Raw genomic sequence first — 9,098 nt, 5'->3', positions numbered from 1 at the left:
CTCATCCAAACAATTCGTATCATTCATAGAAAAACTAAAGATCCTAACAGGTGAGCTATAAACGCATGGTCATATATAATTAAGATTCTATAGACTTTGAGTGCATGATTCCGCCTTAATTCCTGTTCCTTGTCTGGTTGTGGACTTAGGGCAGGGCCACTCAGTCGAATACCTTTCTAACCTTAATTATATACGACTAGGTTACACCAAACTATTATATAGAGACCTAGTAGGAAGTAGGAAGTATACTATGATATATAATCATTATTTATCCAAGCACTCGTGCTGCTAGAACCCTTAAATCCCGGTACAAGATATTTGTGGTAGTGATAGCAAGGGAGAAACTGGTAGCGTTCAAAACATGTAAACAACCATCCCTTCCAAATCAATATAAATTTTGTTACAATAACAAAGTCCAATATCGTCATTTGACATAGGTTGGCTTGACCCTCACCATATTAGTTTCATGTGCATCAAAGAGACCTTTAGCCTTAGCCGACCGGTTAACGAAACTTTTTCAACCTATAACGACAAACCTCTGAATCGATCTCTTGCATCAGGACACATGAGTACCTATGCAAGAGGTACCACGCTCTTTCCTAGCCCATAATAGAAATAAGGAGTAAGAAGCAAAGGACACCGAGGTTAACCTAGAGATTCATAACCTTTCCGAAGTGGTTCCCAAAAGGTCTGTCGGAAATATCACCTATATGCCAAGTTGAGTTCAAAATCGAATCAACTCTTGGAGCCATTCCCATAGCCAAATACCCAATGCCACCTAGCACCAACATAAACACAGAAAGTGTCCGGTCGATGGAACAATCCGATAAGTAAGGGAATTATCAGACCAAGACTCGTACCTCAGAGAGCACCCATCCGACTCATAAAGACGAAAAACTAATTGTCCATAGGACCACTGATTACCAAGAGTTAAACAAGCCCATCATCAAGGATCGATATCCCCTATTCCGAATCGACAGCCTAATTAGCCAAGTTTAAGGAACAAGCAAAGGTTGACATCTCACTAGCTCAGAATTCCATAGTAAGAAACTCCCAAGACAACCTAAGAATTATGAGGCCAACTACACCACACGCAACCTTAAACTTAGTGACAATAGTGTTCGCCTTAAGGATTAGAGACATTACTTTTGGGGCGTCATGTAGACAATCCTCATTTGCCATGACCATCCATTCACCTCCTCATATAGGACATAAATGCAGACCACCTCTATGTTGGGATGAGATGACCAACACAAGACTAGCCATAGGGCAAGTATCCTACGACACTGTCTCCTTTCCCGAAATCACTAGAGAGACAACCGAAGAGATCACCCAAAAAGGATGACCAACACAAGACTAGCCATAGGGCAAGTATCCTACGACACTGTCTCCTTTCCCGAAATCACTAGAGAGACAACCGAAGAGATCACCCAAATTCGAGCATGACTAGAGGCATCTAGGAATTGTCAAAAGAGCTATGAAAGTAAACGACAGAATCCCTTGGAATTCTAAGTCGATGATCGCGTACTGCTAAAGGTCTCTTTTTGAAAAAAGGATGATACGCTTGGAAAAGTGTGGGAAATTGAACCCGATATACATCGGACCCTGGAAGTCCTTGCTAGGATTGGTCCGGTGACTTATAAACTCCAGCTACCGCCTAAACTCAGCAATGTACGCCCTATCATTCAGGCGTCCAATATAAAGAAAGGCCTACCTGGAGAAACTCTCATTGTCCCACTTGATTGATTGAGGTAGATGAACACCATCACCGCGCCAAGGAACCCACATAAATACTAGACAGATAAGTGAAGCGATCAAAACAAAGCCGCATCCCCACTATGACAATCCGATGGAGTGCCAATTAAGGGTCAGAGTTCACGTGGGACAACGAGAAGTCCAACATCGTTACAATAAGAAGTCCAACATCATCATTTGACATAGGATGGTTTGACCGTCACCATATCTATTTCATGTGCCGCAAAGAGACCTTTCGCCTTAGCCAACCGTTTAACGAAACTTTTTCAACCTATAACAAAAAACCTTCGAATTGATCTCTTGCATCAGGACACATGAGTACCTATGCAAGAGGTACCACGCTCTTTCCTAGCCCACAGTAGAAATAAGGAACAAGAAGCAAAGGACACCGAGGGTAACCTAGAGATTCATAACCTTTCCGAAGTGGTTCCCAAAAGGTCTGTCGGAAATATCACCTATATGCCAAGTTGAGTTCGAAATCGACTCAACTCTTGGAGCCATTCCCATAGCTAAATCCTCAATTCCACCTAGCACCAACATAAACACAGAAAGTATACGGTCAATGGAACTACCCAATAAGTAAGGGAATTATCAGACCAAGACTCGTACCTCAGAGAGCACCCTTCCGACTCATAAAGAGGAAAAGCTAATTGTCCATAGAACCACTGATTACCAAGAGTTAAACAAGCCCATCATCAAGGATCACTATCCCCTATTTCGAATCGATAGACTAATCAGCCAAGTTTAAGGAACAAGCAAAGGTTGACATCTCACTAGCTCAGAATTCCGTAGTAAGAAACTCCCAAGACAACCTAAGAATTATGAAGCCAACTACACCACACACAACCTTAAACTTAGTGACAATAGTGTTCGCCTTAAGTATTAGAGACATTACTTTTGGGGCGTCAAGTACACAATCCTCATTTTCCACGACCATCCATTCACCTCCCCATATAGGACATAAATGCAGACCACCTCTGTGTTGGGATGAGATGACCAACACTCGACTAGCCACATGGAAAGTATCCTACGATACTATCACCGTTCCCGAAATCACTAGAGATACAACCGAAGAGATCACCCAAACTCGAGCATGACTAGAGGCATCTAGGAATTGAAAAAAGAGGTATGAAAGCAAACGACAGAAGCCCTTGGAATTCTAAGTTGATGATCACATACTGCTAAAGGTCTCTTTTTGGAGAAAAAGAATGATACGCTTGGAAAAGTGTGGGAAATTGAACCCGATATACATCGGACCCTGGAAGTCCTTGCTAGGATTAGACCGGTGACTTATAAACTCCAGCTACCGCCTGAACTCAGAAATGTACGCCTTGTCATTTAGGCGTCCAATCTAAAGAAAGGCCTAGTTGGCGAAACTCTCGCTGTCCCACTTGATTTGATTGAGGTAAATGAACACCGTCACCGCGTCAAGGAACCCGCAGAAATATTGGACAGAGAAGTGAAGCAATCAAAGCAAAGCCACATCCCCCCCGTGACGACTCGATGGAGCGCTAAGTGAGGGCCAGAGTTCACCTGGGAATGCAAAGACCAAAGGTGCAAAATTACCCCCATCTCTTCTCTAAGTTCTTAAGGGACACTCTAGAACGAATTTTGGGATGAAATTTCCTATAAAGGGGGGATGATATCACAACTAGCAATTTAAAGTTTAAGATGTGAAGCTTGTTCACAACAAATCCCTATATGTAACCTTGCTGTGCCTTACTAATAAAATTCAAACTATAATGTTATTCAAATTCATACGTATATACATTGTGATTCAAGTTGAAATAGCCTAATGCAAGTCCAAAACTTGATCCAGTAGCTAAGTCCAATCAATTTTGGGCCTCATCCCAAGGATTCTCGGCCCAACACCCTATTGTACCAAAACTTTTTCTTTGGGCCTTATTGGGCCTAAAATCTTTCTTTGGGCCGAAAAATGCTATTTGGCCTTCCTTTGGGACAAAAACCCTTCCTTAGGCCTTATTGTGCCAAAAACCCTACCTTTGGGCTTTAATGGACCGAAGACTCCTATCGGGCCAAACCAAAAATCGAAACCCACTCTTTTTGGGCCATTCTTTGGGCCGAGAACCCTAGGGTTTGGTTAAGGCTTATAAAAAAATAGGGAAAAGGATTGGAAAAAGGAGTTGCCACCACCTTGTTACCCCCCCCCCCCCCCCCCCCAATACATCAAAGCTATGGACCTACATATATTAATGCAAGCTTCACATCAACTAAGCTCAAAGTCAACTTTTTTTGCCTATCTCCCTCTTATCTCTCGGCCAAACATACACCCTCACACACCACACTTACTTGTAATTCATCACTCTCTAAACTCTCTCAAATCCTCTCATTTTTTCCCTCAAAATTTCGTGTATATGTGTGTGTTCTTCAAGGGATTTTCTCCAAAAGCTCATAACCTTGGTAAGTGTTCTTGTTAACCTCAAGTATTCTTACATATTTCCAATATAAAATTCTTATTTACACAGTTTTGTAGTGTGTTAAACTCTTAGAACCGTTGAAATTTCAAGAATATCATCAAGAGGTACAAGGCTAAGATCGAAAATCTCATCACTCTCCTTTCTTCCTAGCACACAAAATCAACCAAGGTGAGCTTCATACCCCAATATTTTTTGTATTTTTCATGTTTTCGGGGGCAGGATTTATGTCAAATCTCGTTTAACCGTTGGATAATTGCATGGACCAATGTGTTATGTGTTTAACCTTTGGGTAATTGCATGGACATTGATTTTACCTTATACATCTTCATAAAAATCATGAAAAATGTGTTTGTTAATATATGTTGTATGAAATCTTTTGAATATGGTTCGTGCATTCAAAAATGAAAAAACTATGAGTGTTGTGCTCAAACATGTTAACTTTTGGACATACACATTTTAAACACTTATACTTACACAAATATTGGAATATAATAAATTTCAAGGTTTCTATATGCATATTTGTGAAAACTGTGACATGTTAGAGTCACGACAAAATATTATATTTTGTGTTATGAAATTCTTAAACTAAATTTTGGTGTATTAAACAAACTACAAAATTTGATTATTTACTAAAAAAAATTTACTAGTAAAATAGTCGTAATATGATGTCACCATCTTAATGGTTTAAAAACTTAGAGGATTATGCTATTTACACAACATATATTACAAATTCAGAAGTCCATTAATGATTATTTATAAAAAGTGTTATAAATAATTTAATCTAAATGGTATACAAAATAGAATTATACGACAGAAAATTTTACGTGTCATAATCTGTCCATCATAAAGCTTTTAAAAGTACAAGTTATAAGGTGTATGTCATAAAGCTGTAAAACGCGTGTCATAAAACATCAGACATAAATTTACGCTAGTAATGTCGGTTTCTTTATTCAACGAGTGGAGTCAAAGTTTGCGTAAATCAGTTAATGCTCTTTGTGAGACTTTTTCTTTGCCGTACCTACCTAGCGTACACCGTAAGTCTTTTGTTACAACCGGAGTCTCCTAGAGAGAGAGAGAGAGAGAGAGAGCGAGACTGTTGTGTATAAATCTATACGGGATTGACAACCCCACGCCGCAGTTGACCGCTACGGTTAGACCGGCGTGTCTAGGGTGACAAAGGTCCCCCCAGCTCCGACACTTGAAGAACGTCGTGTTCAGGTATATCAATCACATTAGTATGGTTATAAGAACTTATACAGAGATTAACATACTATTTCGGTTTTCGGGAAGCTTACTCTTCATTGGTTTTATTAAACTATAAAGCAGCAAATCATTTTTCAAGTATTCCGTCTCTTACACTTCTGGTCTTAGGGTATAAGACTACAGTTTTTCATACATCAGAAAATATGGGATTTTCTAGGAACACACTCCTTACAATCGCAAACAAAAGAAAAACAAAGGTTTTCAGAAACTATAAACTATTTTCTGCGCGATATTCACTTCTATCGTGGTCTTAGGGTTTAAAACCACAGTTCACCTTTAAGAAAATACTACATTTCCTGGAGTTATACATTATTACTTTACAAGGAAGAGATACAACAAAATTACCTTTGTTTTCAGTTCATACTAATGAAAATATTGGATTTTCTGGGAACACACTCTTTACAAATATAAACAAAAGAAAACAAAGGACATGCATGCATATATTCACGGTTTTGAAACGAGTCTTACAAACCGTTTTCATTGAAAATATCAGATTTTCTGAAAGTTCTACGAGAACTATTCTAAACAAGTACAAACCATTTTTATACAAAAATGCTTATGAACTCACCAACTTTTTTAGTTAACGCTTTACAAAATGACTTGTATTCTCAGGGAACCAGTAACAAATAATCAGCTCTGCTATGAGATCAAGTGGTGCAACCTTATGAAATTTTACTTTTTGTCAGTTTTGTGTAACTAATGAACGAGTACAATATGTAAACAATGTGAGTTTGTATTTTCAATGTATGTCACTTGCAATACTATGTTTCATTCATATTCAATTATTATGGTACTATACAATGACGTCATCCGCCCTTGGACGTTTCCGCCGTCCTGGTTCGGGGGTGTGAAAGAATCTTTGAGGATGATGGACGTTGAGGGTTGAGGAAACCCTAGCTATCATATCCCTTAAATAATGCTCAAAGCCAAAAACTTAGGGTTTTGTACCCATTGCGGCGCCGTGTCGTGACATTAAAATGACCATCACGTCGTGAACACGTGGCAACACCATGTCATGGTAAACCAACCACCGCACCGTGGGAACAAGATCCCCAAAATCCAAGTTGTGGCTTTAACCATGCATAACATTATTGCATACCTGAACTGACTGTTACAAAAAACTTTGTAACGACTGTGATGGAAATATGAAGCCTCCATATTTAGAATTTTTTGTACATTTTTCATCTTCAATATGGGTGGATTGTTGGTTATGGTCATTAATGGAAGAATTTGGTGGTGGTGGTGTTGAATTTGATTTTAGATTTCTTGTTGATTGTGGTGGTGGCTTCCAGGTTTATAGTAGATTGTTTTGGAGTTGATTTTAGGTTCTCAGTGGTAGTTTCCAGTAGCTGGAAGTGTCTTTTGGTGGCTAATGGTGTTTGGTGGTGGGAGTGAGATTGTATCCATATGTCAATAAATCGATTAATGATTTTTCAATTAATAAATAATAAGAAAAAAAACTGAAAAATAAAATATAATGAGTAACATAGTCTTTTTCATGTCTGTCAAGAATGAAAAGCGCAACAAAATTAAGCAATAGGGACGATCTGAGTGCAAAACAAAAGTTAGAAATAAAACATGGAATTTTATCAAACTCTAGGGACGGTTTTAGTAATTTATTCAAAAATATTACACGGATGGTCCCTATGGTTTGTGGTAATTTGCATGTTTGGTCCCTAACTTATTCTTTTATCTCAGAAGGTCCATATTGTTTGTTTTTGTTACACGTTTGGTCCCTACTATTTGTTTTTGTTACATTTTTGGTCATTTTCTTACCTAAAAAGACTATTATTTAAACAGAGAAAAATGATGGGGCAAATAAGGTAAGACAAGGGGTAGGGTTGGAGGTGTGTTTATTTAAATAAATTAAAAAATTAAGGAAAAAAATAGTATTTTTAAATAAAACAAGGGCCAAACACGTATAAAAAACAAACAATAAAAACCTTCAAAATTAAAAAAAAATAAGTTATATAGAAACGTACAAGTTAATTTATACCATAAATCTCGTAACAATGTAGGATCCGAGTTGTCATTGAACCACGTGGCAAAGGATGGAGGAAATTGACGGTTAGCTTGGAAAATTAAAAGCCAATTTCCGTTCACATGAAGAAAACACATGAAGACACGTGCCGTGGAACGCGTAATTCATTATCAACATAATTAATTAACGTCTTGCGGCAGCATGACATCCACCATCATTTGCAATGCCAATAAGGCAACTAATGGAAATTACACACAAGTTTTCTTTCTAGAACCTATCAACTGTTCATCAACAACGAAAGCTTTGGGTTCGAAGTTTTGCTGTGACTGAGTTTTTAAGTCTATTAAATAGTTTTTTCTATTTTTTTAATAAAAGTCTTGTTTGAATATTGGTGAATTTTTGTGTAGGTTTGTTAGGTTTTCGTATATGAAACTGCCTGATTAAAATTTAAGAGCTAAACTTGGATCTTATAATATTGTAAGTTGAATGATTATATATATTGAGAAAAAAAAACTAAGGATGAGCGTGGGACGGAACCGGTACCGACCGATACCCTTTTCGATTTCCTGAATACCAAATTTGATCGAAAGTCAATCCCGAGCACTGTATTGAACTAATGTTACTGATAACGGTACCGAAAATTATACTATGGTTTACAAGTTGAAATGTTTTTGAAATAAAATAACAAGAAAAATTAAATATCATTATATATTTTCTTCCTACTCATACAACATGACATGAAAAATCAATATATATATATATATATATATATATATATATATATATATATATATATATATATATATATATATATATATATATATATATGATACTTGTTATGAGCATGAACATAAGTTAGAAGAACATTTTATTTCTCTATGAAAAATAATTATAGTAATGCTAGTTAGGAGGGTATTTTATTTCTCTACAGAAGTAATTATAGTTATAATGATATTTAGTAAAACATAGAAGGGAAAATGACTTATAAGCATAACCGTGTTTCAAAATCTTTCAATAAACAACATTCAAGTTTGGTGTGTCCAAAAAACCTCATTCAAGTAAAAATTTTGTACAAAAAACATCAACGGGCTACATATTTTGTTCAAAGTTGACCTTATGGTAACCAGTAATTATAAGTAAAAAACAATTAAAGAAAAAAAAAAACAAGAGGAAATGACTCAGGATGGTAACTATATTTCAAAAGTGTTCAAAAAATACCATCGATGTTTGGTATGTTCATAAAACACCATCCAAGTAAAGTCTTTACACAAAAATCACCAACAATTATACATTTTGTTCAAAAGTTACCCATTGGCAACCAACTCTTGTAGGTTAAATGATGACTTGGTCTAATAATAGGTGACATGGCATAATAATTAGTGACACGAAATTAGTTGATACACACCCCCTATAAAAATCGATTTAGGGCTTCTTCATGAACGAGCGACTGTGTAGAAACAATAAAAAGTTTGATCGATAGATTCTATAGACATTTAGTGAATATTCAACAAGAACAATGAAGATCAAATAATGCCGAATGATTATATTCAATAGTTTTAGAAGAGTTCAACGTGAACTTTTCCATAAAAGCTAGGTAGGGCAAATATAATTGTTAACCCTAGAACAATACATGCATGCACATGAAATAGTCTAACCCTAAC

This window comes from Lactuca serriola, chromosome 9 (genome assembly GCF_051521515.1).
Source record: "Lactuca serriola cultivar US96UC23 chromosome 9, Lser_US96UC23_V15, whole genome shotgun sequence".
Taxonomy (NCBI): Eukaryota; Viridiplantae; Streptophyta; class Magnoliopsida; order Asterales; family Asteraceae; genus Lactuca; species Lactuca serriola.
This window is presented reverse-complemented; position numbering follows the sequence as displayed.